This window comes from Ascidiella aspersa, chromosome 3 (genome assembly GCF_963924565.1).
Source record: "Ascidiella aspersa chromosome 3, kaAscAspe10.2, whole genome shotgun sequence".
NCBI lineage: Eukaryota > Metazoa > Chordata > Ascidiacea > Phlebobranchia > Ascidiidae > Ascidiella > Ascidiella aspersa.
The window spans coordinates 10,624,359-10,647,574 of NC_139449.1; the positions used below are offsets into that span (position 1 = coordinate 10,624,359).

At 40.3% G+C, this 23,216-nt stretch overlaps 66 non-coding genes across 66 annotated transcripts; all 66 read left to right on the plus strand.

The window, feature by feature from the left end:
• Nucleotides 1–9: 9 nt before the first annotated feature.
• Nucleotides 10–82, plus strand: Trnav-cac (transfer RNA valine (anticodon CAC)). Its single transcript has one exon. It is a non-coding gene; the product is annotated as a tRNA-Val (tRNA).
• Nucleotides 83–209: 127 nt separating this feature from the next.
• On the plus strand, nucleotides 210–281 carry Trnav-uac (transfer RNA valine (anticodon UAC)). The gene has a single exon. It is a non-coding gene; the product is annotated as a tRNA-Val (tRNA).
• Nucleotides 282–1,201: 920 nt separating this feature from the next.
• Trnav-aac (transfer RNA valine (anticodon AAC)) lies at nucleotides 1,202–1,274 on the plus strand. The gene has a single exon. It is a non-coding gene; the product is annotated as a tRNA-Val (tRNA).
• A 126-nt stretch (nucleotides 1,275–1,400) lies between these two features.
• Nucleotides 1,401–1,473, plus strand: Trnav-aac (transfer RNA valine (anticodon AAC)). The gene has a single exon. It is a non-coding gene; the product is annotated as a tRNA-Val (tRNA).
• Nucleotides 1,474–1,599: 126 nt separating this feature from the next.
• Nucleotides 1,600–1,672, plus strand: Trnav-cac (transfer RNA valine (anticodon CAC)). The gene has a single exon. It is a non-coding gene; the product is annotated as a tRNA-Val (tRNA).
• Nucleotides 1,673–1,997: 325 nt separating this feature from the next.
• Trnav-cac (transfer RNA valine (anticodon CAC)) lies at nucleotides 1,998–2,070 on the plus strand. Its single transcript has one exon. It is a non-coding gene; the product is annotated as a tRNA-Val (tRNA).
• Nucleotides 2,071–2,196: 126 nt separating this feature from the next.
• Nucleotides 2,197–2,269, plus strand: Trnav-aac (transfer RNA valine (anticodon AAC)). Its single transcript has one exon. It is a non-coding gene; the product is annotated as a tRNA-Val (tRNA).
• Nucleotides 2,270–2,399: 130 nt separating this feature from the next.
• Trnav-aac (transfer RNA valine (anticodon AAC)) lies at nucleotides 2,400–2,472 on the plus strand. Its single transcript has one exon. It is a non-coding gene; the product is annotated as a tRNA-Val (tRNA).
• A 127-nt stretch (nucleotides 2,473–2,599) lies between these two features.
• Nucleotides 2,600–2,672, plus strand: Trnav-cac (transfer RNA valine (anticodon CAC)). The gene has a single exon. It is a non-coding gene; the product is annotated as a tRNA-Val (tRNA).
• Nucleotides 2,673–2,797: 125 nt separating this feature from the next.
• Nucleotides 2,798–2,870, plus strand: Trnav-cac (transfer RNA valine (anticodon CAC)). Its single transcript has one exon. It is a non-coding gene; the product is annotated as a tRNA-Val (tRNA).
• Nucleotides 2,871–2,997: 127 nt separating this feature from the next.
• Trnav-aac (transfer RNA valine (anticodon AAC)) lies at nucleotides 2,998–3,070 on the plus strand. Its single transcript has one exon. It is a non-coding gene; the product is annotated as a tRNA-Val (tRNA).
• A 323-nt stretch (nucleotides 3,071–3,393) lies between these two features.
• Nucleotides 3,394–3,466, plus strand: Trnav-cac (transfer RNA valine (anticodon CAC)). The gene has a single exon. It is a non-coding gene; the product is annotated as a tRNA-Val (tRNA).
• Nucleotides 3,467–3,593: 127 nt separating this feature from the next.
• Nucleotides 3,594–3,666, plus strand: Trnav-cac (transfer RNA valine (anticodon CAC)). The gene has a single exon. It is a non-coding gene; the product is annotated as a tRNA-Val (tRNA).
• Nucleotides 3,667–3,791: 125 nt separating this feature from the next.
• Trnav-cac (transfer RNA valine (anticodon CAC)) lies at nucleotides 3,792–3,864 on the plus strand. Its single transcript has one exon. It is a non-coding gene; the product is annotated as a tRNA-Val (tRNA).
• Nucleotides 3,865–4,386: 522 nt separating this feature from the next.
• Nucleotides 4,387–4,459, plus strand: Trnav-cac (transfer RNA valine (anticodon CAC)). The gene has a single exon. It is a non-coding gene; the product is annotated as a tRNA-Val (tRNA).
• Nucleotides 4,460–5,386: 927 nt separating this feature from the next.
• On the plus strand, nucleotides 5,387–5,459 carry Trnav-cac (transfer RNA valine (anticodon CAC)). The gene has a single exon. It is a non-coding gene; the product is annotated as a tRNA-Val (tRNA).
• A 127-nt stretch (nucleotides 5,460–5,586) lies between these two features.
• On the plus strand, nucleotides 5,587–5,659 carry Trnav-aac (transfer RNA valine (anticodon AAC)). The gene has a single exon. It is a non-coding gene; the product is annotated as a tRNA-Val (tRNA).
• A 126-nt stretch (nucleotides 5,660–5,785) lies between these two features.
• Trnav-aac (transfer RNA valine (anticodon AAC)) lies at nucleotides 5,786–5,858 on the plus strand. Its single transcript has one exon. It is a non-coding gene; the product is annotated as a tRNA-Val (tRNA).
• Nucleotides 5,859–5,984: 126 nt separating this feature from the next.
• Trnav-cac (transfer RNA valine (anticodon CAC)) lies at nucleotides 5,985–6,057 on the plus strand. Its single transcript has one exon. It is a non-coding gene; the product is annotated as a tRNA-Val (tRNA).
• Nucleotides 6,058–6,184: 127 nt separating this feature from the next.
• On the plus strand, nucleotides 6,185–6,256 carry Trnav-uac (transfer RNA valine (anticodon UAC)). The gene has a single exon. It is a non-coding gene; the product is annotated as a tRNA-Val (tRNA).
• A 920-nt stretch (nucleotides 6,257–7,176) lies between these two features.
• On the plus strand, nucleotides 7,177–7,249 carry Trnav-aac (transfer RNA valine (anticodon AAC)). The gene has a single exon. It is a non-coding gene; the product is annotated as a tRNA-Val (tRNA).
• Nucleotides 7,250–8,172: 923 nt separating this feature from the next.
• On the plus strand, nucleotides 8,173–8,245 carry Trnav-aac (transfer RNA valine (anticodon AAC)). The gene has a single exon. It is a non-coding gene; the product is annotated as a tRNA-Val (tRNA).
• A 130-nt stretch (nucleotides 8,246–8,375) lies between these two features.
• Nucleotides 8,376–8,448, plus strand: Trnav-aac (transfer RNA valine (anticodon AAC)). The gene has a single exon. It is a non-coding gene; the product is annotated as a tRNA-Val (tRNA).
• A 325-nt stretch (nucleotides 8,449–8,773) lies between these two features.
• On the plus strand, nucleotides 8,774–8,845 carry Trnav-cac (transfer RNA valine (anticodon CAC)). The gene has a single exon. It is a non-coding gene; the product is annotated as a tRNA-Val (tRNA).
• A 127-nt stretch (nucleotides 8,846–8,972) lies between these two features.
• On the plus strand, nucleotides 8,973–9,045 carry Trnav-aac (transfer RNA valine (anticodon AAC)). The gene has a single exon. It is a non-coding gene; the product is annotated as a tRNA-Val (tRNA).
• Nucleotides 9,046–9,368: 323 nt separating this feature from the next.
• Nucleotides 9,369–9,441, plus strand: Trnav-cac (transfer RNA valine (anticodon CAC)). The gene has a single exon. It is a non-coding gene; the product is annotated as a tRNA-Val (tRNA).
• A 127-nt stretch (nucleotides 9,442–9,568) lies between these two features.
• Trnav-aac (transfer RNA valine (anticodon AAC)) lies at nucleotides 9,569–9,641 on the plus strand. Its single transcript has one exon. It is a non-coding gene; the product is annotated as a tRNA-Val (tRNA).
• A 126-nt stretch (nucleotides 9,642–9,767) lies between these two features.
• Nucleotides 9,768–9,840, plus strand: Trnav-aac (transfer RNA valine (anticodon AAC)). The gene has a single exon. It is a non-coding gene; the product is annotated as a tRNA-Val (tRNA).
• A 126-nt stretch (nucleotides 9,841–9,966) lies between these two features.
• Nucleotides 9,967–10,039, plus strand: Trnav-cac (transfer RNA valine (anticodon CAC)). The gene has a single exon. It is a non-coding gene; the product is annotated as a tRNA-Val (tRNA).
• A 127-nt stretch (nucleotides 10,040–10,166) lies between these two features.
• Nucleotides 10,167–10,238, plus strand: Trnav-uac (transfer RNA valine (anticodon UAC)). The gene has a single exon. It is a non-coding gene; the product is annotated as a tRNA-Val (tRNA).
• A 720-nt stretch (nucleotides 10,239–10,958) lies between these two features.
• Nucleotides 10,959–11,031, plus strand: Trnav-cac (transfer RNA valine (anticodon CAC)). Its single transcript has one exon. It is a non-coding gene; the product is annotated as a tRNA-Val (tRNA).
• Nucleotides 11,032–11,158: 127 nt separating this feature from the next.
• Nucleotides 11,159–11,231, plus strand: Trnav-aac (transfer RNA valine (anticodon AAC)). Its single transcript has one exon. It is a non-coding gene; the product is annotated as a tRNA-Val (tRNA).
• Nucleotides 11,232–11,357: 126 nt separating this feature from the next.
• On the plus strand, nucleotides 11,358–11,430 carry Trnav-cac (transfer RNA valine (anticodon CAC)). The gene has a single exon. It is a non-coding gene; the product is annotated as a tRNA-Val (tRNA).
• Nucleotides 11,431–11,557: 127 nt separating this feature from the next.
• Trnav-aac (transfer RNA valine (anticodon AAC)) lies at nucleotides 11,558–11,630 on the plus strand. Its single transcript has one exon. It is a non-coding gene; the product is annotated as a tRNA-Val (tRNA).
• Nucleotides 11,631–11,754: 124 nt separating this feature from the next.
• Trnav-uac (transfer RNA valine (anticodon UAC)) lies at nucleotides 11,755–11,827 on the plus strand. The gene has a single exon. It is a non-coding gene; the product is annotated as a tRNA-Val (tRNA).
• Nucleotides 11,828–11,954: 127 nt separating this feature from the next.
• On the plus strand, nucleotides 11,955–12,027 carry Trnav-aac (transfer RNA valine (anticodon AAC)). Its single transcript has one exon. It is a non-coding gene; the product is annotated as a tRNA-Val (tRNA).
• Nucleotides 12,028–12,153: 126 nt separating this feature from the next.
• Nucleotides 12,154–12,226, plus strand: Trnav-aac (transfer RNA valine (anticodon AAC)). Its single transcript has one exon. It is a non-coding gene; the product is annotated as a tRNA-Val (tRNA).
• Nucleotides 12,227–12,356: 130 nt separating this feature from the next.
• Trnav-aac (transfer RNA valine (anticodon AAC)) lies at nucleotides 12,357–12,429 on the plus strand. The gene has a single exon. It is a non-coding gene; the product is annotated as a tRNA-Val (tRNA).
• A 126-nt stretch (nucleotides 12,430–12,555) lies between these two features.
• On the plus strand, nucleotides 12,556–12,628 carry Trnav-aac (transfer RNA valine (anticodon AAC)). Its single transcript has one exon. It is a non-coding gene; the product is annotated as a tRNA-Val (tRNA).
• Nucleotides 12,629–12,754: 126 nt separating this feature from the next.
• On the plus strand, nucleotides 12,755–12,827 carry Trnav-cac (transfer RNA valine (anticodon CAC)). Its single transcript has one exon. It is a non-coding gene; the product is annotated as a tRNA-Val (tRNA).
• A 1,116-nt stretch (nucleotides 12,828–13,943) lies between these two features.
• On the plus strand, nucleotides 13,944–14,016 carry Trnav-aac (transfer RNA valine (anticodon AAC)). Its single transcript has one exon. It is a non-coding gene; the product is annotated as a tRNA-Val (tRNA).
• A 127-nt stretch (nucleotides 14,017–14,143) lies between these two features.
• On the plus strand, nucleotides 14,144–14,216 carry Trnav-cac (transfer RNA valine (anticodon CAC)). Its single transcript has one exon. It is a non-coding gene; the product is annotated as a tRNA-Val (tRNA).
• Nucleotides 14,217–14,341: 125 nt separating this feature from the next.
• Trnav-cac (transfer RNA valine (anticodon CAC)) lies at nucleotides 14,342–14,414 on the plus strand. Its single transcript has one exon. It is a non-coding gene; the product is annotated as a tRNA-Val (tRNA).
• Nucleotides 14,415–14,541: 127 nt separating this feature from the next.
• Trnav-aac (transfer RNA valine (anticodon AAC)) lies at nucleotides 14,542–14,614 on the plus strand. Its single transcript has one exon. It is a non-coding gene; the product is annotated as a tRNA-Val (tRNA).
• Nucleotides 14,615–15,137: 523 nt separating this feature from the next.
• Trnav-aac (transfer RNA valine (anticodon AAC)) lies at nucleotides 15,138–15,210 on the plus strand. Its single transcript has one exon. It is a non-coding gene; the product is annotated as a tRNA-Val (tRNA).
• Nucleotides 15,211–15,741: 531 nt separating this feature from the next.
• Trnav-aac (transfer RNA valine (anticodon AAC)) lies at nucleotides 15,742–15,814 on the plus strand. Its single transcript has one exon. It is a non-coding gene; the product is annotated as a tRNA-Val (tRNA).
• A 324-nt stretch (nucleotides 15,815–16,138) lies between these two features.
• Trnav-aac (transfer RNA valine (anticodon AAC)) lies at nucleotides 16,139–16,211 on the plus strand. The gene has a single exon. It is a non-coding gene; the product is annotated as a tRNA-Val (tRNA).
• A 323-nt stretch (nucleotides 16,212–16,534) lies between these two features.
• On the plus strand, nucleotides 16,535–16,607 carry Trnav-cac (transfer RNA valine (anticodon CAC)). Its single transcript has one exon. It is a non-coding gene; the product is annotated as a tRNA-Val (tRNA).
• Nucleotides 16,608–16,734: 127 nt separating this feature from the next.
• Trnav-aac (transfer RNA valine (anticodon AAC)) lies at nucleotides 16,735–16,807 on the plus strand. Its single transcript has one exon. It is a non-coding gene; the product is annotated as a tRNA-Val (tRNA).
• Nucleotides 16,808–16,933: 126 nt separating this feature from the next.
• On the plus strand, nucleotides 16,934–17,006 carry Trnav-aac (transfer RNA valine (anticodon AAC)). Its single transcript has one exon. It is a non-coding gene; the product is annotated as a tRNA-Val (tRNA).
• A 126-nt stretch (nucleotides 17,007–17,132) lies between these two features.
• Trnav-aac (transfer RNA valine (anticodon AAC)) lies at nucleotides 17,133–17,205 on the plus strand. Its single transcript has one exon. It is a non-coding gene; the product is annotated as a tRNA-Val (tRNA).
• Nucleotides 17,206–17,925: 720 nt separating this feature from the next.
• Nucleotides 17,926–17,998, plus strand: Trnav-cac (transfer RNA valine (anticodon CAC)). The gene has a single exon. It is a non-coding gene; the product is annotated as a tRNA-Val (tRNA).
• A 127-nt stretch (nucleotides 17,999–18,125) lies between these two features.
• Trnav-aac (transfer RNA valine (anticodon AAC)) lies at nucleotides 18,126–18,198 on the plus strand. The gene has a single exon. It is a non-coding gene; the product is annotated as a tRNA-Val (tRNA).
• Nucleotides 18,199–18,324: 126 nt separating this feature from the next.
• On the plus strand, nucleotides 18,325–18,397 carry Trnav-cac (transfer RNA valine (anticodon CAC)). The gene has a single exon. It is a non-coding gene; the product is annotated as a tRNA-Val (tRNA).
• Nucleotides 18,398–18,722: 325 nt separating this feature from the next.
• Trnav-aac (transfer RNA valine (anticodon AAC)) lies at nucleotides 18,723–18,795 on the plus strand. The gene has a single exon. It is a non-coding gene; the product is annotated as a tRNA-Val (tRNA).
• A 720-nt stretch (nucleotides 18,796–19,515) lies between these two features.
• On the plus strand, nucleotides 19,516–19,588 carry Trnav-cac (transfer RNA valine (anticodon CAC)). The gene has a single exon. It is a non-coding gene; the product is annotated as a tRNA-Val (tRNA).
• A 127-nt stretch (nucleotides 19,589–19,715) lies between these two features.
• Trnav-aac (transfer RNA valine (anticodon AAC)) lies at nucleotides 19,716–19,788 on the plus strand. The gene has a single exon. It is a non-coding gene; the product is annotated as a tRNA-Val (tRNA).
• Nucleotides 19,789–19,914: 126 nt separating this feature from the next.
• Trnav-cac (transfer RNA valine (anticodon CAC)) lies at nucleotides 19,915–19,987 on the plus strand. The gene has a single exon. It is a non-coding gene; the product is annotated as a tRNA-Val (tRNA).
• Nucleotides 19,988–20,708: 721 nt separating this feature from the next.
• On the plus strand, nucleotides 20,709–20,781 carry Trnav-aac (transfer RNA valine (anticodon AAC)). The gene has a single exon. It is a non-coding gene; the product is annotated as a tRNA-Val (tRNA).
• Nucleotides 20,782–20,907: 126 nt separating this feature from the next.
• On the plus strand, nucleotides 20,908–20,980 carry Trnav-cac (transfer RNA valine (anticodon CAC)). The gene has a single exon. It is a non-coding gene; the product is annotated as a tRNA-Val (tRNA).
• Nucleotides 20,981–21,107: 127 nt separating this feature from the next.
• On the plus strand, nucleotides 21,108–21,179 carry Trnav-uac (transfer RNA valine (anticodon UAC)). The gene has a single exon. It is a non-coding gene; the product is annotated as a tRNA-Val (tRNA).
• A 719-nt stretch (nucleotides 21,180–21,898) lies between these two features.
• Nucleotides 21,899–21,971, plus strand: Trnav-cac (transfer RNA valine (anticodon CAC)). Its single transcript has one exon. It is a non-coding gene; the product is annotated as a tRNA-Val (tRNA).
• Nucleotides 21,972–22,098: 127 nt separating this feature from the next.
• Nucleotides 22,099–22,171, plus strand: Trnav-aac (transfer RNA valine (anticodon AAC)). Its single transcript has one exon. It is a non-coding gene; the product is annotated as a tRNA-Val (tRNA).
• A 126-nt stretch (nucleotides 22,172–22,297) lies between these two features.
• On the plus strand, nucleotides 22,298–22,370 carry Trnav-aac (transfer RNA valine (anticodon AAC)). The gene has a single exon. It is a non-coding gene; the product is annotated as a tRNA-Val (tRNA).
• A 126-nt stretch (nucleotides 22,371–22,496) lies between these two features.
• Nucleotides 22,497–22,569, plus strand: Trnav-uac (transfer RNA valine (anticodon UAC)). The gene has a single exon. It is a non-coding gene; the product is annotated as a tRNA-Val (tRNA).
• Nucleotides 22,570–22,696: 127 nt separating this feature from the next.
• Nucleotides 22,697–22,768, plus strand: Trnav-uac (transfer RNA valine (anticodon UAC)). The gene has a single exon. It is a non-coding gene; the product is annotated as a tRNA-Val (tRNA).
• The last annotated feature ends 448 nt before the right edge of the window (nucleotides 22,769–23,216 follow it).

Below are 23,216 nucleotides of genomic sequence, written 5' to 3' on the forward strand. Positions count from 1 at the left end.
ACATCAACCGTTTCCGTAGTGTAGTGGTTATCACGTTCGCCTCACACGCGAAAGGTCCCCGGTTCGAGCCCGGGCGGAAAAATGAATGTTTTCATTTAAGTGGTTTCCCGATGTCTTAATATTATTTGTAACCTAAATTGTTTCTTTTCGCTTTATGGCCTATGGGTTTACAATTGTGCAATGATCAATAGTTTAACAACATATGCACCGTTTCCGTAGTGTAGTGGTTATCACGTTCGCTTTACACTCGAAAGTCCCCGGTTCGAGCCCGGGCGGAAACATGTTTTTCTTCATTTAAGTGGTTTCTTTCTGTCTTTATATTAGTTACAAACTAAATTGTTGATTTTCGCTTTATGGCTTATTTTTTTCAGCTATCCAATGACCAATAGTTTAATAACAGAAAAACCGTTTCGTAGTGTAGTGCTTATCACGTTCGCCTAACACGCGATAGATCCCCGGTTCGGGCCCGGGCGGAAACATGTTTTTCTTCATTGAAGTGTTTTCCCGCTGTCTTAATGTTATTTACAACCTGACTTGTTTCTTTTCGCATTATGGCTCATTTGTTTCAACTATCCAATGATCAATAGTTTAACAACACATGAACCGTTTCCGTTGAATAGTGGTTATCACGATCGCTTTACACGCGAAAGGTCCCCGGTTTGACCCAGGGCGGAAACATGTTTTTCTTCATTTATGTGGTTTCTTGCTGTCTTAATATCATTTACAAGCTAAATTGTTTATTTTCGTTCAATGGCTTATTTTTTTCAGCTATCCAATGACCAATAGTTTAATTACAGGTCAACCGTTGCTTAGTGTAGTGCTTATCACGTTCGCCTAACACGCGATAGGTCCCCGGTCCGAGCGCGGGTGGAAACCTGTTTTTTTATTCGTATGGTACTATGCTGTCTTCATAATATTAATGACCTTAAATATTTCTTTTCCCGTTAGGGATTATTTGAGTTTAAGTTCTAACACACCAACTGTTTATTATTTTATCAATCGTTTCCTTAGTGTAGGGTTTATCACGTTCGCTTTACACGCGAAAGTTCCCCGGTTCGAGCCCGGGGGAAAACATGAATGTTTTCATTATAGTGGTTTCCCGATGTCTTAATATTATTTGCAACCTATATTGTTTCTTTTCGCATTATGGCCTATGGGTTTACAATTGTGCAATGATCAATAGTTTAACAACACATTAACCGTTTCCGTAGTGTAGTGGTTATCACGTTCGCCTAACACGCGAAAGGTCCCCGGTTCGAGCCCGGGCGGAAACATGTTTTTCTTCATTCAAGTGTTTTCCCGCTGTCTTAATATTATTTACAACTTGAATTGTTTCTTTTCGCATTATGACTCATTTGTTTCAATTTTCCAATGACGAATAGTTTAACACCACATGAACCGTTTCCGTAGTGTAGTGGTTATCACGTTCGCCTAACACGCGAAAGGTCCCCGGTTCGAGCCCGGGCGGAAACATGTTTTTCTTCATTCAAGTGTTTTCCCGCTGTCTTAATATTATTTACAACCTGACTTGTTTCTTTTCGCACTATGGCTCATTTGTTTCAACTATCCAATGATGAATAGTTTAACAACACATCAACCGTTTCCGTAGTGTAGTGGTTATCACGTTCGCCTCACACGCGAAAGGTCCCCGGTCCGAACGCGGGTGGAAACCTGTTTTTTTATTCGTATGGTCCTATGCTGTCTTCATAATATTAATGACCTTAAATATTTCTTTTCCCGTTAGGGATTATTTGAGTTTAAGTTCTAACACACCAACTGTTTTTTATTTTATCAACCGTTTCCTTAGTGTAGGGTTTATCACGTTCGCTTTACACGCGAAAGGTCCCCGGTTCGAGCCCGGGGGAAAACATGAATGTTTTCATTATAGTGGTTTCCCGATGTCTTAATATTATTTGCAACCTATATTGTTTCTTTTCGCTTTATGGCCTATGGGTTTAAAATTGTGCAATGATCAATAGTTTAACAACACATTAACCGTTTCCGTAGTGTAGTGGTTATCACGTTCGCCTCACACGCGAAAGGTCCCCGGTTCGAGCCCGGGCGTAAACATGTTTTTCTTCATTCAAGTGTTTTCCCGCTGTCTTAATATTATTTACAACCTGAATTGTTTCTTTTTGCATTATGACTCATTTGTTTCAACTTTCCAATGACGAATAATTTAACAGTACTTGAACCGTTTCCGTAGTGTAGTGGTTATCACGTTCGCCTAACACGCGAAAGGTCCCCGGTTCGATCCAGGGCGGAAACATGGATGTTTTTCTTCATTCAAGTGTTTTCCCGCTGTCTTAATATTATTTACAACCTGACTTGTTTCTTTTCGCACTATGGCTCATTTATTTCAACTATCCAATGATCAATAGTTTAACAACAGATGAACCGTTTCCGTAGTGTAGTGGTTATCACGTTCGCATAACACGCGAAAGGTCCCCGGTTCGAGCCCGGGCGGAAACATGTTTTTCTTCATTTGAGTGGTTTCCCGATGTTTTAATATTATTTGCAAACTAAATTGTTTCTTTTCGATTTAAGGCCTATGTGTTTTCAATTGTGCAATGATCAATAGTTTAACAACACATGAACCGTTTCCGTAGTGTAGTGGTTATCACGTTCGCCTCACACGCGAAAGGTCCCCGGTTCGAGCCCTGGTGGAAACATGTTTTTTTCATTCGAATGGTTTTCTGCTGTATTAATTATATTAATGACCTTAAATAGTAATTTCGCGTTAGGGATTATTTGGGTGTAAATTATAACACTCCAACTGTTTATTGATTTAACAACCGTTTCCGTAGTGTAGTGGTTATCACGTTCGCATCACACGCGAAAGGTCCCCGGTTCGAGCCCGGGCGGAAACATGAATGTTTTCATTTTAAGGGTTTCCCGATGTCTTAATATTATTTGCAACCTAAATTGTTTCTTTTCGCTTTAAGGCCTATGTGTTTTCAATTATGCAATGATCAATAGTTTAACAACACATGAACCGTTTCCGTAGTGTAGTGGTTATCACGTTCGCCAAACAGGCGAAAAGTCCCCGGTTCGAGCCCGGGCGGAAACATGTTTTTCTTCACTCAAGTGTTTTCCCGCTGTCTTAATATCATTTACAAGCTAAATTGTTTATTTTCGTTCAATGGCTTATTTTTTTCAGCTATCCAATGACCAATAGTTTAATTACAGGTCAACCGTTTCTTAGTGGAGTGCTTATCACGTTCGCCTAACACGCGATAGGTCCCCGGTCCGAGCTTGGGTGAAAACCTGTTATTTTATTCGTATGGTCCTATGCTGTCTTCATAATATTAATGACCTTAAATATTTCTTATCCCGTTAGGGATGAATTGAGTTTAAGTTGTAACACACCAACTGTTTACTATTTTATCAACGGTTTCCGTAGTGTAGCGGTTATCACGTTCGCCTCACACGCGAAAGGTCCCCGGTTCGAGCCCGGGCGGAAACATGTTTTTCTTCATTTGAGTGGTTTCCCGATGTTTTAATATTATTTGCAAACTAAATTGTTTCTTTTCGATTTAAGGCCTATGTGTTTTCAATTGTGCAATGATCAATAGTTTAACAACACATGAACCGTTTCCGTAGTGTAGTGGTTATCACGTTCGCCTCACACGCGAAAGGTCCCCGGTTCGAGCCCTGGTGGAAACATGTTTTTTTCATTCGAGTGGTTTTCTGCTGTATTAATTATATTAATGACCTTAAATAGTAATTTCGCGTTAGGGATTATTTGGGTGTAAATTATAACACTCCAACTGTTTATTAATTTATCAACCGTTTCCGTAGTGTAGTGGTTATCACGTTCGCATCACACGCGAAAGGTCCCCGGTTCGAGCCCGGGCGGAAACATGAATGTTTTCATTTTAGTGGTTTCCCGTTGTCTTAATATTATTTGCAACCTAAATTGTTTCTTTTCGCATTAAGGCCTATGTGTTTTCAATTGTGCAATGATCAATAGTTTAACAACACATGAACCGTTTCTTAGTGGAGTGCTTATCACGTTCGCCTAACACGCGATAGGTCCCCGGTCCGAGCTTGGGTGAAAATCTGTTTTTTTATTCGTATGGTCCTATGCTGTCTTCATAATATTAATGACCTTAAATATTTCTTATCCCGTTAGGGATGAATTGAGTTTAAGTTGTTACACACCAACTGTTTACTATTTTATCAACGGTTTCCGTAGTGTAGCGGTTATCACGTTCGCCTCACACGCGATAGGTCCCCGGTCCGAGCTTGGGTGAAAACCTGTTTTTTTATTCGTATGGTCCTATGCTGTCTTCATAATATTAATGACCTTAAACATTTCTTATCCCGTTAGGGATGAATTGAGTTTAAGTTGTTACACACCAACTGTTTACTATTTTATCAACGGTTTCCGTAGTGTAGCGGTTATCACGTTCGCCTCACACGCGAAAGGTCCCCGGTTCGAGCCCGGGCGGAAACATGAATGTTTTCATTTTAGTGGTTTCCCGATGACTTAATATTATTTGCAACCTAAATTGTTTCTTTTCGCTTGATGGCCTATGGGTTTACAATTGTGCAATGATCAATAGTTTAACAACACATGAACCGTTTCCGTAGTGTAGGCCTAGTGTTTGTCACATTGGGCTCACACGCAAAAGGTCCCCGGTTCGATCCAGGGCGGAAACATGGATGTTTTCATTTAAGTGGTTTTCTGCTGTCTTACATATATTAATGACCTCAAATAGTAATTTTCGCGTTAGGGATTATTTGAGTGTAAATCATAAGACACCAACTTTTTATTATTTTATCAACCGTTTCCGTAGTGTAGTGGTTATCACGCTCGCCTCACACGCGATAGGTCCCCGGCACGCGAAAAGTCCCCGGTATGTTTTTTTCACTCAAGTGTTTTCCCGCTGTCTTAATATTATTTACAACCTGACTTGTTTCTTTTCGCATTATGGCTCATTTGTTTCAACTATCCAATGATCAATAGTTTAACAACACATGAACCGTTTCCGTAGTGTAGTGGTTATCACGATCGCTTTACACGCGAAAGGTCCCCGGTTTGACCCAGGGCGGAAACATGTTTTTCTTCATTTATGTGGTTTCTTGCTGTCTTAATATCATTTACAAGCTAAATTGTTTATTTTCGTTCAATGGCTTATTTTTTTCAGCTATCCAATGACCAATAGTTTAATTACAGGTCAATCGTTTCTTAGTGGAGTGCTTATCACGTTCGCCTAACACGCGATAGGTCCCCGGTCCGAGCGCGGGTGAAAACCTGTTTTTTTATTCGTATGGTCCTATGCTGTCTTCATAATATTAATGACCTTAAATATTTCTTTTCCCGTAAGGGATTATTTGAGTTTAAGTTGTAACACACCAACTGTTTATTATTCTATCAACCGTTTCCGTAGTGTAGTGGTTATCACGTTCGCCTCACACGCGAAAGGTCCCCGGTTCGAGCCCGGGCGGAAACAAGAATGTTTTCATTTTAGTGGTTTCTCGATGTCTTAATATTATTTGCAACCTAAATTGTTTCTTTTCGCTTTATGGCCTATGGGTTTACAATTGTGCAATGATCAATAGTTTAACAACACATGAACCGTTTCCGTAGTGTAGTGGTTATCACGTTCGCCTAACACGCGAAAGGTCCCCGGTTCGAGCCCAGGCGGAAACATGTTTTTCTTCACTCAAGTGTTTTCCCGCTGTCTTAATATTATTTACAACCTGAATTGTTTCTTTTCGCATTATGGCTCATTTGTTTCAACTTTCCAATGACGAATAGTTTAACTGCACATGAACCGTTTCCGTAGTGTAGTGGTTATCACGTTCGCCTAACACGCGAAAGGTCCCCGGTTCGAGCCCGGGCGGAAACATGTTTTTCTTCATTCAAGTGTTTTCCCGCTGTCTTAATATTATTTACAACCTGACTTGTTTCTTTTCGCATTATGGCTCATTTGTTTCAACTATCCAATGATGAATAGTTTAACAACACATCAACCGTTTCCGTAGTGTAGTGGTTATCACGTTCGCCTCACACGCGAAAGGTCCCCGGTTCGAGCCCGGGCGGAAAAATGAATGTTTTCATTTAAGTGGTTTCCCGATGTCTTAATATTATTTGTAACCTAAATTGTTTCTTTTCGCTTTATGGCCTATGGGTTTACAATTGTGCAATGATCAATAGTTTAACAACATATGCACCGTTTCCGTAGTGTAGTGGTTATCACGTTCGCTTTACACTCGAAAGTCCCCGGTTCGAGCCCGGGCGGAAACATGTTTTTCTTCATTTAAGTGGTTTCTTTCTGTCTTTATATTAGTTACAAACTAAATTGTTGATTTTCGCTTTATGGCTTATTTTTTTCAGCTATCCAATGACCAATAGTTTAATAACAGAAAAACCGTTTCGTAGTGTAGTGCTTATCACGTTCGCCTAACACGCGATAGATCCCCGGTTCGGGCCCGGGCGGAAACATGTTTTTCTTCATTGAAGTGTTTTCCCGCTGTCTTAATGTTATTTACAACCTGACTTGTTTCTTTTCGCATTATGGCTCATTTGTTTCAACTATCCAATGATCAATAGTTTAACAACACATGAACCGTTTCCGTAGTGTAGTGGTTATCACGATCGCTTTACACGCGAAAGGTCCCCGGTTTGACCCAGGGCGGAAACATGTTTTTCTTCATTTATGTGGTTTCTTGCTGTCTTAATATCATTTACAAGCTAAATTGTTTATTTTCGTTCAATGGCTTATTTTTTTCAGCTATCCAATGACCAATAGTTTAATTACAGGTCAACCGTTGCTTAGTGTAGTGCTTATCACGTTCGCCTAACACGCGATAGGTCCCCGGTCCGAGCGCGGGTGGAAACCTGTTTTTTTATTCGTATGGTACTATGCTGTCTTCATAATATTAATGACCTTAAATATTTCTTTTCCCGTTAGGGATTATTTGAGTTTAAGTTCTAACACACCAACTGTTTATTATTTTATCAACCGTTTCCTTAGTGTAGGGTTTATCACGTTCGCTTTACACGCGAAAGTTCCCCGGTTCGAGCCCGGGGGAAAACATGAATGTTTTCATTATAGTGGTTTCCCGATGTCTTAATATTATTTGCAACCTATATTGTTTCTTTTCGCATTATGGCCTATGGGTTTACAATTGTGCAATGATCAATAGTTTAACAACACATTAACCGTTTCCGTAGTGTAGTGGTTATCACGTTCGCCTAACACGCGAAAGGTCCCCGGTTCGAGCCCGGGCGGAAACATGTTTTTCTTCATTCAAGTGTTTTCCCGCTGTCTTAATATTATTTACAACTTGAATTGTTTCTTTTCGCATTATGACTCATTTGTTTCAATTTTCCAATGACGAATAGTTTAACACCACATGAACCGTTTCCGTAGTGTAGTGGTTATCACGTTCGCCTAACACGCGAAAGCTCCCCGGTTCGATCCAGTGCGGAAACATGGATGTTTTCATTTAAGTGGTTTTCTGCTGTCTTACATATATTAATGACCTCAAATAGTAATTTTCGCGTTAGCGATTATTTGAGTGTAAATCATAAGACACCAACTTTTTATTATTTTATCAACCGTTTCCGTAGTGTAGTGGTTATCACGCTCGCCACACACGCGAAAGGTCCCCGGCACGCGAAAGGTCCCCGGTATGTTTTTCTTCACTCAAGTGTTTTCCCGCTGTCTTAATATTATTTACAACCTGACTTGTTTCTTTTCGCATTATGGCTCATTTGTTTCAACTATCCAATGATCAATAGTTTAACAACACATGAACCGTTTCCGTAGTGCAGTGGTTATCACGTTCGCCTAACATGCGATAGGTCCCCGGTCCGAGCGCGGGTGGAAACCTGTTTTTTTATTCGTATGGTGCTATGCTGTCTTCATAATATTAATGACCTTAAATATTTCTTTTCCCGTTAGGGATTATTTGAGTTTAAGTTGTAACACACCAACTGTTTATTATTTTATCAACCGTTTCCGTAGTGTAGGGTTTATCACGTTCGCTTTACACGCGAAAGGTCCCCGGTTCGAGCCCGGGGGTAAACATGAATGTTTTCATTTGAGTGGTTTCCCGATGTCTTAATATTATTTGTAACCTAAATTGTTTCTTTTCGCTTTATGGCCTATGGGTTTTCAATTGTGCAATGATCAATAGTTTGACAACACATGAACCGTTTCCGTAGTGTAGTGGTTATCACGTTCGCCTAACACGCGAAAGATCCCCGGTTCGAGCCCGGGCGGAAACATGGATGTTTTTCTTCATTCAAGTGTTTTCCCGCTGTCTTAATATTTTTTACAACCTGACCTGTTTCTTTTCGCATTATGGCTCATTTGTTTCAACTATCCAATGATCAATAGTTTAACAACACATTAACCGTTTCCGTAGTGTAGTGGTTATCACGTTCGCCTAACACGCGAAAGGTCCCCGGTTCGAGCCCGGGCGGAAACATGTTTTTCTTCATTCAAGTGTTTTCCCGCTGTCTTAATATTATTTACAACCTAAATTGTTTCTTTTCGCTTTATGGCCTATGGGTTTACAATTGTGCAATGATCAATAGTTTAACAACACATGAACCGTTTCCGTATTGCAGTGGTTATCAGGTTCGCCTCACACGCGAAAGGTCCCCGGTTCGAGCCCGGGTAGAAACAGGTTTTTTTCATTCGAGTGGTTTTCTGCTGTCTTAATTATATTAATGACCTTAAATAGTAATTTCGTGTTAGGGATTATTTGAGTGTAAATTATAACACACCAACTGTTTAGTATTTTATCAACCGTTTCCGTAGTGTAGTGGTTATCACGTTCGCCTCACACGCGAAATGTCCCCGGTCGAGCCCGGGCGGAAACATGAATGTTTTCATGTTAGTGGTTTCCCGATGTCTTAATATTATTTGCAACCTAAATTGTTTCTTTTCGCTTTATGGCCTATGTGTTTTCAATTATGCAATGATCAATAGTTTAACAACACATGAACCGTTTCCGTAGTGTAGTGGTTATCACGTTCGCCAAACACGCGAAAGGTCCCCGGTTCGAGCCCGGGCGGAAACATGTTTTTCTTCATTTATGTGGTTTCTTGCTGTCTTAATATCATTTACAAGCTAAATTGTTTATTTTCGTTCAATGGCTTATGTTTTTCAGCTATCCAATGACCAATAGTTTAATTACAGGTCAATCGTTTCTTAGTGGAGTGCTTATCACGTTCGCCTAACACGCGATAGGTCCCCGGTCCGAGCGCGGGTGAAAACCTGTTTTTTTATTCGTATGGTCCTATGCTGTCTTCATGATATTAATGACCTTAAATATTTCTTATCCCGTAAGGGATTATTTGAGTTTAAGTTGAAACACACCAACTGTTTATTATTCTATCAACCGTTTCCGTAGTGTAGTGGTTATCACGTTCGCCTCACACGCGAAAGGTCCCCGGTTCGAGCCCGGGAGGAAACAAGAATGTTTTCATTTTAGTGGTTTCTCGATGTCTTAATATTATTTGCAACCTAAATTGTTTCTTTTCGCTTTATGGCCTATGGGTTTACAATTGTGCAATGATCAATAGTTTAACAACACATGAACCGTTTCCGTAGTGTAGTGGTTATCACGTTCGCCTAACACGCGAAAGGTCCCCGGTTCGAGCCCAGGCGGAAACATGTTTTTCTTCACTCAAGTGCTTTCCCGCTGTCTTAATATTATTTACAACCTGAATTGTTTCTTTTCGCATTATGGCTCATTTGTTTCAACTTTCCAATGACGAATAGTTTAACTGCACATGAACCGTTTCCGTAGTGTAGTGGTTATCACGTTCGCCTAACACGCGGAAGGTCCCCGGTTCGAGCCCGGGCGGAAACATGTTTTTCTTCATTCAAGTGTTTTCCCGCTGTCTTAATATTATTTACAACCTGACTTGTTTCTTTTCGCATTATGGCTCATTTGTTTCAACTATCCAATGATGAATAGTTTAACAACACGTCAACCGTTTCCGTAGTGTAGTGGTTATCACGTTCGCCTCACACGCGATAGGTCCCCGGTTCGAGCCCGGGCGGAAACATGAATGTTTTCATTTAAGTGGTTTCCCGATGTCTTAATATTATTTGTAACCTAAATTGTTTCTTTTCGCTTTATGGCCTATGGGTTTACAATTGTGCAATGATCAATAGTTTAACAACATATGCACCGTTTCCGTAGTGTAGTGGTTATCACGTTCGCTTTACATTCGAAAGTCCCCGGTTCGAGCCCGGGCGGAAACATGTTTTTCTTCATTTAAGTGGTTTCTTTCTGTCTTTATATTAGTTACAAACTAAATTGTTGATTTTCGCTTTATGGCTTATTTTTTTCAGCTATCCAATGACCAATAGTTTAATAACAGAAAAACCGTTTCGTAGTGTAGTGCTTATCACGTTCGCTTAACACGCGATAGATCCCCGGTTCGGGCCCGGGCGGAAACATGTTTTTCTTCATTCAAGTGTTTTCCCGCTGTCTTAATGTTATTTACAACCTGACTTGTTTCTTTTCGCATTATGGCTCATTTGTTTCAACTATCCAATGATCAATAGTTTAACAACACATGAACCGTTTCCGTTGTATAGTGGTTATCACGATCGCTTTACACGCGAAAGGTCCCCGGTTTGACCCAGGGCGGAAACATGTTTTTCTTCATTTATGTGGTTTCTTGCTGTCTTAATATCGTTTACAAGCTAAATTGTTTATTTTCGTTCAATGGCTTATTTTTTTCAGCTATCCAATGACCAATAATTTAATTACAGGTCAACCGTTGCTTAGTGTAGTGCTTATCACGTTCGCCTAACACGCGATAGGTCCCCGGTCCGAGCGCGGGTGGAAACCTGTTTTTTTATTCGTATGGTCCTATGCTGTCTTCATAATATTAATGACCTTAAATATTTCTTATCCCGTTAGGGATGAATTGAGTTTAAGTTGTAACACACCAACTGTTTACTATTTTATCAACCGTTTCCGTAGTGTAGTGGTTATCACGTTCGCCTCACACGCGAAAGGTCCCCGGTTCGAGCCCGGGCTGAAACATGAATGTTTTCATTTTAGTGGTTTCCCGATGTCTTAATATTATTTGCAACCTAAATTGTTTCTTTTCGCTTTATGGCCTATGGGTTTACAATTGTGCAATGATCAATAGTTTAACAACACATGAACCGTTTCCGTAGTGTAGTGGTTATCACGTTCGCCTAACACGCGAAAGGTCCCCGGTTCGAGCCCGGGCGGAAACATGTTTTTCTTCATTCAAGTGTTTTCCCGCTGTCTTAATATTATTTACAACCTGACTTGTTTCTTTTCGCATTACGGCTCATTTGTTTCAACTATCCAATGATGAATAGTTTAACAACACATCAACCGTTTCCGTAGTGTAGTGGTTATCACGTTCGCCTCACACGCGAAAGGTCCCCGGTTCGAGCCCGGGCGGAAACATGAATGTTTTCATTTAAGTGGTTTCCCGATGTCTAAATATTATTTGCAACCTAAATTGTTTCTTTTCGCTTTATGGCCTATCGGTTTACAATTGTGCAATGATCAATAGTTTAACAACACATGAACCGTTTCCGTAGTGTAGTGGTTATCACGTTCGCCTAACACGCGAAAGGTCCCCGGTTCGAGCCCGGGCGGAAACATGTTTCTTCATTCAAGTGTTTTCCCGCTGTCTTAATATTATTTACAACCTGACTTGTTTCTTTTCGCATTATGGCTCATTTGTTTCAACTATCCAATGATCAATAGTTTAACAACACATGAACCGTTTCCGTAGTATAGTGGTTATCGCGATCGCTTTACACGCGAAAGGTCCCCGGTTTGAGCCCGGGCGGAAACATGAATGTTTTCATTATAGTGGTTTCCCGATGTCTTAATATCATTTGCAACCTAAATTGTTTCTTTTCGCTTTATGGCCTATGGGTTTACAATTGTGCAATGATCAATAGTTTAACAACACATGAACCGTTTCCGTAGTGTAGTGGTTATCACGTTCGCCTAACACGCGAAAGATCCCCGATTCGAGCCCGGGCGGAAACATGTTTTTCTTCACTCAAGTGTTTTCCCGCTGTCTTAATATTATTTACAACCTGAATTGTTTCTTTTCGCATTATGACTCATTTGTTTCAACTTTCCAATGACGAATAGTTTAACAGCACATGAACCGTTTCCGTAGTGTAGTGGTTATCACGTTCGTCTAACACACGAAAGGTCCCCGGTTCGATCCAGGGCGGAAACATGGATGTTTTTCTTCATTCAAGTGTTTTCCCGCTTTCTTAATATTATTTACAACCTGACTTGTTTCTTTTCGCATTATGGCTCATTTATTTCAAATATCCAATGATCAATAGTTTAACAACACATGAACCGTTTCCGTAGTGTAGTGGTTATCACGTTCGCCTAACACGCGAAAGGTCCCCGGTTCGAGCCCGGGCGGAAACATGTTTTTCTTCACTCAAGTGTTTTCCCGCTGTCTTAATATTATTTACAACCTGAATTGTTTCTTTTCGCATTATGGCTCATTTGTTTCAACTTTCCAATGACGAATAGTTTAACTGCACATGAACCGTTTCCGTAGTGTAGTGGTTATCACGTTCGCCTAACACGCGAAAGGTCCCCGGTTCGAGCACGGGCGGAAACATGTTTTTCTTCATTCAAGTGTTTTCCCGCTGTCTTAATATTATTTACAACCTGACTTGTTTCTTTTCGCACTATGGCTCATTTGTTTCAACTATCCAATGATGAATAGTTTAACAACACATCAACCGTTTCCGTAGTGTAGTGGTTATCACGTTCGCCTCACACGCGAAAGGTCCTCGGTTCGAGCCCTGGCGGAAACATGAATGTTTTCATTTAAGTGGTTTCCCGATGTCTTAATATTATTTGCAACCTAAATTGTTTCTTTGCGCTTTATGGCCTATGGGTTTACAATTGTGCAATGATCAATAGTTTAACAACATATGCACCGTTTCCGTAGTGTAGTGGTTATCACGTTCGCTTTACAATCGAAAGTCCCCGGTTCGAGCCCGGGCGCACATGTTTTTCTTCATTTAAGTGGTTTCTTGCTGTCTTTATATTAGTTACAAACTAAATTGTTGATTTTCGCTTTATGGCTTGTTTTTTTCAGCTATCCAATGACCAATAGTTTAATAACAGAAAAACCGTTTCGTAGTGTAGTGCTTATCACGTTCGCCTAACACGCGATAGATCCCCGGTTCGGGCCCGGGCGGAAACATGTTTTCTTCATTCAAGTGTTTTCCCGCTGTCTTAATGTTATTTACAACCTGACTTGTTTCTTTTCGCATTATGGCTCATTTGTTTCAACTATCCAATGATCAATAGTTTAACACCACATGAACCGTTTCCGTTGTATAGTGGTTATCACGATCGCTCTACACGCGAAAGGTCCCCGGTTTGACCCAGGGCGGAAACATGTTTTTCTTCATTTATGTGGTTTCTTGCTGTCTTGATATCATTTACAAGCTAAATTGTTTAATTTCGTTCAATGGCTTATTTTTTTCAGCTATCCAATGACCAATAGTTTAATTACAGGTCAACCGTTGCTTAGTGTAGTGCTTATCACGTTCGCCTAACACGCGATAGGTCCCCGGTCCGAGCTTGGGTGAAAACCTGTTTTTTTATTCGTATGGTCCTATGCTGTCTTCATAATATTAATGACCTTAAATATTTCTTTTCCCGTTAGGGATTATTTGAGTTTAAGTTGTAACACACCATCTGTTTATTATTTTATCAACCGTTTCCTTAGTGTAGGGTTTATCACGTTCGCTTTACACGCGAAAGGTCCCCGGTTCGAGCCCGGGGGAAAACATGAATGTTTTCATTATAGTGGTTTCCCGATGTCTTAATATTATTTGCAACCTATATTGTTTCTTTTCGCTTTATGGCCTATGGGTTTACAATTGTGCAATGATCAATAGTTTAAGAACACATTAACCGTTTCCGTAGTGTAGTGGTTATCACGTTCGCCTAACACGCGAAAGGTCCCCGGTTCGAGCCCGGGCGTAAACATGTTTTTCTTCATTCAAGTGTTTTCCCGCTGTCTTAATATTATTTACAACCTGACTTGTTTCTTTTCGCTTCAAGGCCTATGTGTTTTCAATTGTGCAATGATCAATAGTTTAACAACACATGAACCGTTTCCGTAGTGTAGTGGTTATCACGTTCGCATCACACGCGAAAGGTCCCCGGTTCGAGCCCGGGCGGAAACATGTTTTTTTCATTCGAGTGGTTTTCTGCTGTATTAATTATATTAATGACCTTAAATAGTAATTTCGCGTTAGGGAGTATTTGAGTGTAAATTATAACACTCCAACTGTTTATTAATTTATCAACCGTTTCCGTAGTGTAGTGGTTATCACGTTCGCCTCACACGCGAAAGGTCCCCGGTTCGAGCCCGGGCGGAAACATGAATGTTTTCATTTTAGTGGTTTCCCGATGTCTTAATATTATTTGCAACCTAAATTGTTTCTTTTCGCTTTAAGGCCTATGTGTTTTCAATTATGCAATGATCAATAGTTTAACAACACATGAACCGTTTCCGTAGTGTAGTGGTTATCACGTTCGCCAAACAGGCGAAAAGTCCCCGGTTCGAGCCCGGGCGGAAACATGCTTTTCTTCATTTATGTGGTTTCTTGCTGTCTTAATATCATTTACAAGCTAAATTGTTTATTTTCGTTCAATGGCTTATTTTTTTCAGCTATCCAATGACCAATAGTTTAATTACAGGTCAACCGTTGCTTAGTGTAGTGCTTATCACGTTCGCCTAACACGCGATAGGTCCCCGGTCCGAGCGCGGGTGGAAACCTGTTTTTTTATTCGTATGGTCCTATGCTGTCTTCATAATATTAATGACCTTAAATATTTCTTTTCCCGTTAGGGATTATTTGAGTTTAAGTTGTAACACACCATCTGTTTATTATTTTATCAACCGTTTCCTTAGTGTAGGGTTTATCACGTTCGCTTTACACGCGAAAGGTCCCCGGTTCGAGCCCGGGGGAAAACATGAATGTTTTCATTATAGTGGTTTCCCGATGTCTTAATATTATTTGCAACCTATATTGTTTCTTTTCGCTTTATGGCCTATGGGTTTACAATTGTGCAATGATCAATAGTTTAAGAACACATTAACCGTTTCCGTAGTGTAGTGGTTATCACGTTCGCCAAACAGGCGAAAAGTCCCCGGTTCGAGCCCGGGCGGAAACATGCTTTTCTTCATTTATGTGGTTTCCCGATGACTTAATATTATTTGCAACCTAAATTGTTTCTTTTCGCTTTATGGCCTATGGGTTTACAATTGTGCAATGATCAATAGTTTAACAACACATGAACCGTTTCCGTAGTGTAGGCCTAGTGTTTGTCACATTGGGCTCACACGCAAAAGGTCCCCGGTTCGATCCAGGGCGGAAACATGGATGTTTTCATTTAAGTGGTTTTCTGCTGTCTTACATATATTAATGACCTCAAATAGTAATTTTCGCGTTAGGGATTATTTGAGTGTAAATCATAAGACACCAACTTTTTATTATTTTATCAACCGTTTCCGTAGTGTAGTGGTTATCACGCTCGCCTCACACGCGATAGGTCCCCGGCACGCGAAAAGTCCCCGGTATGTTTTTTTCACTCAAGTGTTTTCCCGCTGTCTTAATATTATTTACAACCTGACTTGTTTCTTTTCGCATTATGGCTCATTTGTTTCAACTATCCAATGATCAATAGTTTAACAACACATGAACCGTTTCCGTAGTGTAGTGGTTATCACGTTCGCCTAACACGCGAAAGTTCCCCGGTTCGAGCCTGGGCGGAAACATGTTTTTCTTCATTTATGTGGTTTCTTGCTGTCTTAATATCATTTACAAGCTAAATTGTTTATTTTCGCTTTATGGCTTATTTTTTTCAGCTATCCAAAGATCAATAGTTTAATAACAGAAAAACCGTTTCGTAGTGTAGTGCTTATCACGTTCGCCTAACACGCGATAGGTCCCCTGTTCGGGCCCGGGCGGAAACATGTTTTTCTTCATTCAAGTGTTTTCCCGCTGTTTTAATGTTATTTACAACCTGACTTGTTTCTTTTCGCATTATGGCTCATTTGTTTCAACTATCCAATGATCAATAGTTTAACAACACATGAACCGTTTCCGTAGTGTAGTGGTTATCACGTTCGCCTAACACGCGAAAGTTCCCCGGTTCGAGCCTGGGCGGAAACTTGTTTTTCTTCATTTATGTGCTTTCTTGCTGTCTTAATATCGTTTACAAGCTAAATTGTTTATTTTCGTTCAATGGCTTATTTTTTTCAGCTATCCAATGACCAATAGTTTAATTACAGGTCAATCGTTTCTTAGTGGAGTGCTTATCACGTTCGCCTAACACGCGATAGGTCCCCGGTCCGAGCGCGGGTGAAAACCTGTTTTTTTATTCGTATGGTCCTATGCTGTCTTCATGATATTAATGACCTTAAATATTTCTTATCCCGTAAGGGATTATTTGAGTTTAAGTTGTAACACACCAACTGTTTATTATTCTATCAACCGTTTCCGTAGTGTAGTGGTTATCACGTTCGCCTCACACGCGAAAGGTCCCCGGTTCGAGCCCGGGCGGAAACAAGAATGTTTTCATTTTAGTGGTTTCTCGATGTCTTAATATTATTTGCAACCTAAATTGTTTCTTTTCGCTTTATGGCCTATGGGTTTACAATTGTGCAATGATCAATAGTTTAACAACACATGAACCGTTTCCGTAGTGTAGTGGTTATCACGTTCGCCTAACACGCGAAAGGTTCCCGGTTCGAGCCCAGGCGGAAACATGTTTTTCGTCACTCAAGTGTTTTCCCGCTGTCTTAATATTATTTACAACCTGAATTGTTTCTTTTCGCATTATGGCTCATTTGTTTCAACTTTCCAATGACGAATAATTTAACTGCACAAGAACCGTTTCCGTAGTGTAGTGGTTATCACGTTCGCCTAACACGCGAAAGGTCCCCGGTTCGAGCCCGGGCGGAAACATGTTTTTCTTCATTCAAGTGTTTTCCCGCTGTCTTAATATTATTTACAACCTGACTTGTTTCTTTTCGCATTATGGCTCATTTGTTTCAACTATCCAATGATCAATAGTTTAACAACACATGAACCGTTTCCGTAGTGTAGTGGTTATCACGTTCGCCTAACACGCGAAAGTTCCCCGGTTCGAGCCTGGGCGGAAACATGTTTTTCTTCATTTATGTGGTTTCTTGCTGTCTTAATATCATTTACAAGCTAAATTGTTTATTTTCGCTTTATGGCTTATTTTTTTCAGCTATCCAAAGATCAATAGTTTAATAACAGAAAAACCGTTTCGTAGTGTAGTGCTTATCACGTTCGCCTAACACGCGATAGGTCCCCGGTTCGGGCCCGGGCGGAAACATGTTTTTCTTCATTCAAGTGTTTTCCCGCTGTTTTAATGTTATTTACAACCTGACTTGTTTCTTTTCGCATTATGGCTCATTTGTTTCAACTATCCAATGATCAATAGTTTAACAACACATGAACCGTTTCCGTAGTATAGTGGTTATCACGATCGCTTTACACGCGAAAGGTCCCCGGTTTGACCCAGGGCGGAAACTTGTTTTTCTTCATTTATGTGGTTTCTTGCTGTCTTAATATCGTTTACAAGCTAAATTGTTTATTTTCGTTCAATGGCTTATTTTTTTCAGCTATCCAATGACCAATAGTTTAATTACAGGTCAACCGTTGCTTAGTGTAGTGCTTATCACGTTCGCCTAACACGCGATAGGTCCCCGGTCCGAGCGCGGGTGGAAACCTGTTTTTTTATTCGTATGGTCCTATGCTGTCTTCATAATATTAATGACCTTAAATATTTCTTTTCCCGTAAGGGATTATTTGAGTTTAAGTTGTAACACACCAACTGTTTATTATTCTATCAACCGTTTCCGTAGTGTAGTGGTTATCACGTTCGCCTCACACGCGAAAGGTCCCCGGTTCGAGCCCGGGCGGAAACATGAATGTTTTCATTTTAGTGGTTTCCCGATGTCTTAATATTATTCGCAACCTAAATTGTTTCTTTTCGCTTTATGGCCTATGGGTTTACAATTGTGCAATGATCAATAGTTTAACAACACATGAACCGTTTCCGTAGTGTAGTGGTTATCACGTTCGCCTAACACGCGAAAGGTCCCCGATTCAAGCCCGGGCGAAAACATGTTTTTCTTCATTCAAGTGTTTTCCCGCTGTCTTAATATTATTTACAACCTGACTTGTTTCTTTTCGCATTACGGCTCATTTGTTTCAACTATCCAATGATGAATAGTTTAACAACACATCAACCGTTTCCGTAGTGTAGTGGTTATCACGTTCGCCTCACACGCGAAAGGTCCCCGGTTCGAGCCCGGGCGGAAACATGAATGTTTTCATTTAAGTGGTTTCCCGATGTCTTAATATTATTTGCAACCTAAATTGTTTCTTTTCGCTTTATGGCCTATCGGTTTACAATTGTGCAATGATCAATAGTTTAACAACATATGCACCGTTTCCGTAGTGTATTGGATATCACGTTCGCTTTACACTCGAAAGTCCCCGGTTCGAGACCGGGCGGAAACATGTTTTTCTTCATTTAAGTGGTTTCTTGCTGTCTTAATATTATTTACAACCTGACTTGTTTCTTTTCGCATTATGGCTCATTTGTTTCAACTATCCAATGATCAATAGTTTAACAACACATGAACCGTTTCCGTAGTGTAGTGGTTATCACGTTCGCCTAACACGCGAAAGTTCCCCGGTTCGAGCCTGGGCGGAAACATGTTTTTCTTCATTTATGTGGTTTCTTGCTGTCTTAATATCATTTACAAGCTAAATTGTTTATTTTCGCTTTATGGCTTATTTTTTTCAGCTATCCAAAGATCAATAGTTTAATAACAGAAAAACCGTTTCGTAGTGTAGTGCTTATCACGTTCGCCTAACACGCGATAGGTCCCCGGTTCGGGCCCGGGCGGAAACATGTTTTTCTTCATTCAAGTGTTTTCCCGCTGTTTTAATGTTATTTACAACCTGACTTGTTTCTTTTCGCATTATGGCTCATTTGTTTCAACTATCCAATGATCAATAGTTTAACAACACATGAACCGTTTCCGTTGAATAGTGGTTATCACGATCGCTTTACACGCGAAAGGTCCCCGGTTTGACCCAGGGCGGAAACTTGTTTTTCTTCATTTATGTGGTTTCTTGCTGTCTTAATATCGTTTACAAGCTAAATTGTTTATTTTCGTTCAATGGCTTATTTTTTTCAGCTATCCAATGACCAATAGTTTAATTACAGGTCAACCGTTGCTTAGTGTAGTGCTTATCACGTTCGCCTAACACGCGATAGGTCCCCGGTCCGAGCGCGGGTGGAAACCTGTTTTTTTATTCGTATGGTCCTATGCTGTCTTCATAATATTAATGACCTTAAATATTTCTTATCCCGTTAGGGATGAATTGAGTTTAAGTTGTAACACACCAACTGTTTACTATTTTATCAACCGTTTCCGTAGTGTAGTGGTTATCACGTTCGCCTCACACGCGAAAGGTCCCCGGTTCGAGCCCGGGCGGAAACATGAATGTTTTCATTTTAGTGGTTTCCCGATGTCTTAATATTATTCGCAACCTAAATTGTTTCTTTTCGCTTTATGGCCTATGGGTTTACAATTGTGCAATGATCAATAGTTTAACAACACATGAACCGTTTCCGTAGTGTAGTGGTTATCACGTTCGCCTAACACGCGAAAGGTCCCCGATTCAAGCCCGGGCGAAAACATGTTTTTCTTCATTCAAGTGTTTTCCCGCTGTCTTAATATTATTTACAACCTGACTTGTTTCTTTTCGCATTACGGCTCATTTGTTTCAACTATCCAATGATGAATAGTTTAACAACACATCAACCGTTTCCGTAGTGTAGTGGTTATCACGTTCGCCTCACACGCGAAAGGTCCCCGGTTCGAGCCCGGGCGGAAACATGAATGTTTTCATTTAAGTGGTTTCCCGATGTCTTAATATTATTTGCAACCTAAATTGTTTCTTTTCGCTTTATGGCCTATCGGTTTACAATTGTGCAATGATCAATAGTTTAACAACATATGCACCGTTTCCGTAGTGTATTGGATATCACGTTCGCTTTACACTCGAAAGTCCCCGGTTCGAGACCGGGCGGAAACATGTTTTTCTTCATTTAAGTGGTTTCTTGCTGTCTTTATATTAGTTACAAACTAAATTGTTTCTTTTCGCTTTATGGCTTATTTTTTTCAGCTATCCAATGACCAATAGTTTAATAACAGAAAAACCGTTTCGTCGTGTAGTGCTTATAACGTTCGCCTAACACGCGAAAGGTCCCCGGTTCGAGCCCGGCCGGAAACATGTTTTTCTTCATTCAAGTGTTTTCCCGCTGTCTTAATGTTATTTACAACCTGACTTGTTTCTTTTCGCATTATGGCTCATTTATTTCAACTATCCAATGATCAATAGTTTAACAACACATGAACCGTTTCCGTAGTGTAGTGGTTATCACGTTCGCCTAACACACGAAAGGTCCTCGGTTCGATCCCGGCGGAAACATGTTTTTCTTCACTCAAGTGTTTTCCCGCTGTCTTAATATTATTTACAACCTGAATTGTCTCTTTTCGCATTATGGCTCATTTGTTTTAACTTTCCAATGACGAATAGTTTAGCTGCACATGAACCGTTTCCGTAGTGTAGTGGTTATCACGTTCGCCTAACACGCGAAAGGTCCCCGGTTCGAGCCCGGGCGGAAACATGTTTTTCTTCATTCAAGTGTTTTCCCGCTGTCTTAATATTATTTACAACCTGACTTGTTTCTTTTCGCACTATGGCTCATTTGTTTCAACTATCCAATGATGAATAGTTTAACAACACATCAACCGTTTCCGTAGTGTAGTGGTTATCACGTTCGCCTCACACGCGAAAGGTCCCCGGTTCGAGCCCGGGCGGAAACATGAATGTTTTCATTTAAGTGGTTTCCCGATGTCTTAATATTATTTGCAACCTAAATTGTTTCTTTTCGCTTTATGGCCTATGGGTTTACAATTGTGCAATGATCAATAGTTTAACAACATATGCACCGTTTCCGTAGTGTAGTGGTTATCACGTTCGCTTTACACTCGAAAGTCCCCGGTTCGAGCCCGGGCGGAAACATGTTTTTCTTCATTTAAGTGGTTTCTTGCTGTCTTTATATTACTACAAACTAAATTGTTGATTTTCGCTTTATGGCTTATTTTTTTCAGCTATCCAATGACCAATAGTTTAATAACAGAAAAACCGTTTCGTAGTGTAGTGCTTATCACGTTCGCCTAACACGCGATAGATCCCCGGTTCGGGCCCGGGCGGAAACATGTTTTTCTTCATTCAAGTGTTTTCCCGCTGTCTTAATGTTATTTACAACCTGACTTGTTTCATTTCGCATTATGGCTCATTTGTTTCAACTATCCAATGATCAATAGTTTAACAACACATGAACCGTTTCCGTAGTATAGTGGTTATCACGATCGCTTTACACGCGAAAGGTCCCCGGTTTGACCCAGGGCGGAAACATGTTTTTCTTCATTTATGTGGTTTCTTGCTGTCTTAATATCATTTACAAGATAAATTGTTTATTTTCGTTCAATGGCTTATTTTTTTCAGCTATCCAATGACCAATAGTTTAATTACAGGTCAATCGTTTCTTAGTGGAGTGCTTATCACGTTCGCCTAACACGCGATAGGTCCCCGGTCCGAGCGCGGGTGAAAACCTGTTTTTTTATTCGTATGGTCCTATGCTGTCTTCATGATATTAATGCCCTTAAATATTTCTTATCCCGTAAGGGATTATTTGAGTTTAAGTTGTAACACACCAACTGTTTATTATTCTATCAACCGTTTCCGTAGTGTAGTGGTTATCACGTTCGCCTCACACGCGAAAGGTCCCCGGTTCGAGCCCGGGCGGAAACAAGAATGTTTTCATTTTAGTGGTTTCTCGATGTCTTAATATTATTTGCAAGCTAAATTGTTTCTTTTCGCTTTATGGCCTATGGGTTTACAATTGTGCAATGATCAATAGTTTAACAACACATGAACCGTTTCCGTAGTGTAGTGGTTATCACGTTCGCCTAACACGCGAAAGGTCCCCGGTTCGAGCCCAGGCGGAAACATGTTTTTCTTCACTCAAGTGTTTTCCCGCTGTCTTAATATTATTTACAACCTGAATTGTTTCTTTTCGCATTATGGCTCATTTGTTTCAACTTTCCAATGACGAATAGTTTAACTGCACATGAACCGTTTCCGTAGTGTAGTGGTTATCACGTTCGCCTAACACGCGAAAGGTCCCCGGTTCGAGCCCGGGCGGAAACATGTTTTTCTTCATTCAAGTGTTTTCCCGCTGTCTTAATATTATTTACAACCTGACTTGTTTCTTTTCGCATTATGGTTCATTTGTTTCAACTATCCAATGATGAATAGTTTAACAACACATCAACCGTTTCCGTAGTGTAGTGGTTATCACGTTCGCCTTACACGCGAAAGGTCCCCGGTTCGAGCCCGGGCGGAAACATGAATGTTTTCATTTAAGTGGTTTCCCGATGTCTTAATATTATTTGTAACCTAAATTGTTTCTTTTCGCTTTATGGCCTATGGGTTTACAATTGTGCAATGATCAATAGTTTAACAACATATGCACCGTTTCCGTAGTGTAGTGGTTATCACGTTCGCTTTACACTCGAAAGTCCCCGGTTCGAGCCCGGGCGGAAACATGTTTTTCTTCATTTAAGTGGTTTCTTTCTGTCTTTATATTAGTTACAAACTAAATTGTTGATTTTCGCTTTATGGCTTATTTTTTTCAGCTATCCAATGACCAATAGTTTAATAACAGAAAAACCCTTTCGTAGTGTAGTGCTTATCACGTTCGCCTAACACGCGATAGATCCCCGGTTCGGGCCCGGGCGGAAACATGTTTTTCTTCATTGAAGTGTTTTCCCGCTGTCTTAATGTTATTTACAACCTGACTTGTTTCTTTTCGCATTATGGCTCATTTGTTTCAACTATCCAATGATCAATAGTTTAACAACACATGAACCGTTTCCGTTGTATAGTGGTTATCACGATCGCTTTACACGCGAAAGGTCCCCGGTTTGACCCAGGGCGGAAACATGTTTTGCTTCATTTATGTGGTTTCTTGCTGTCTTAATATCATTTACAAGC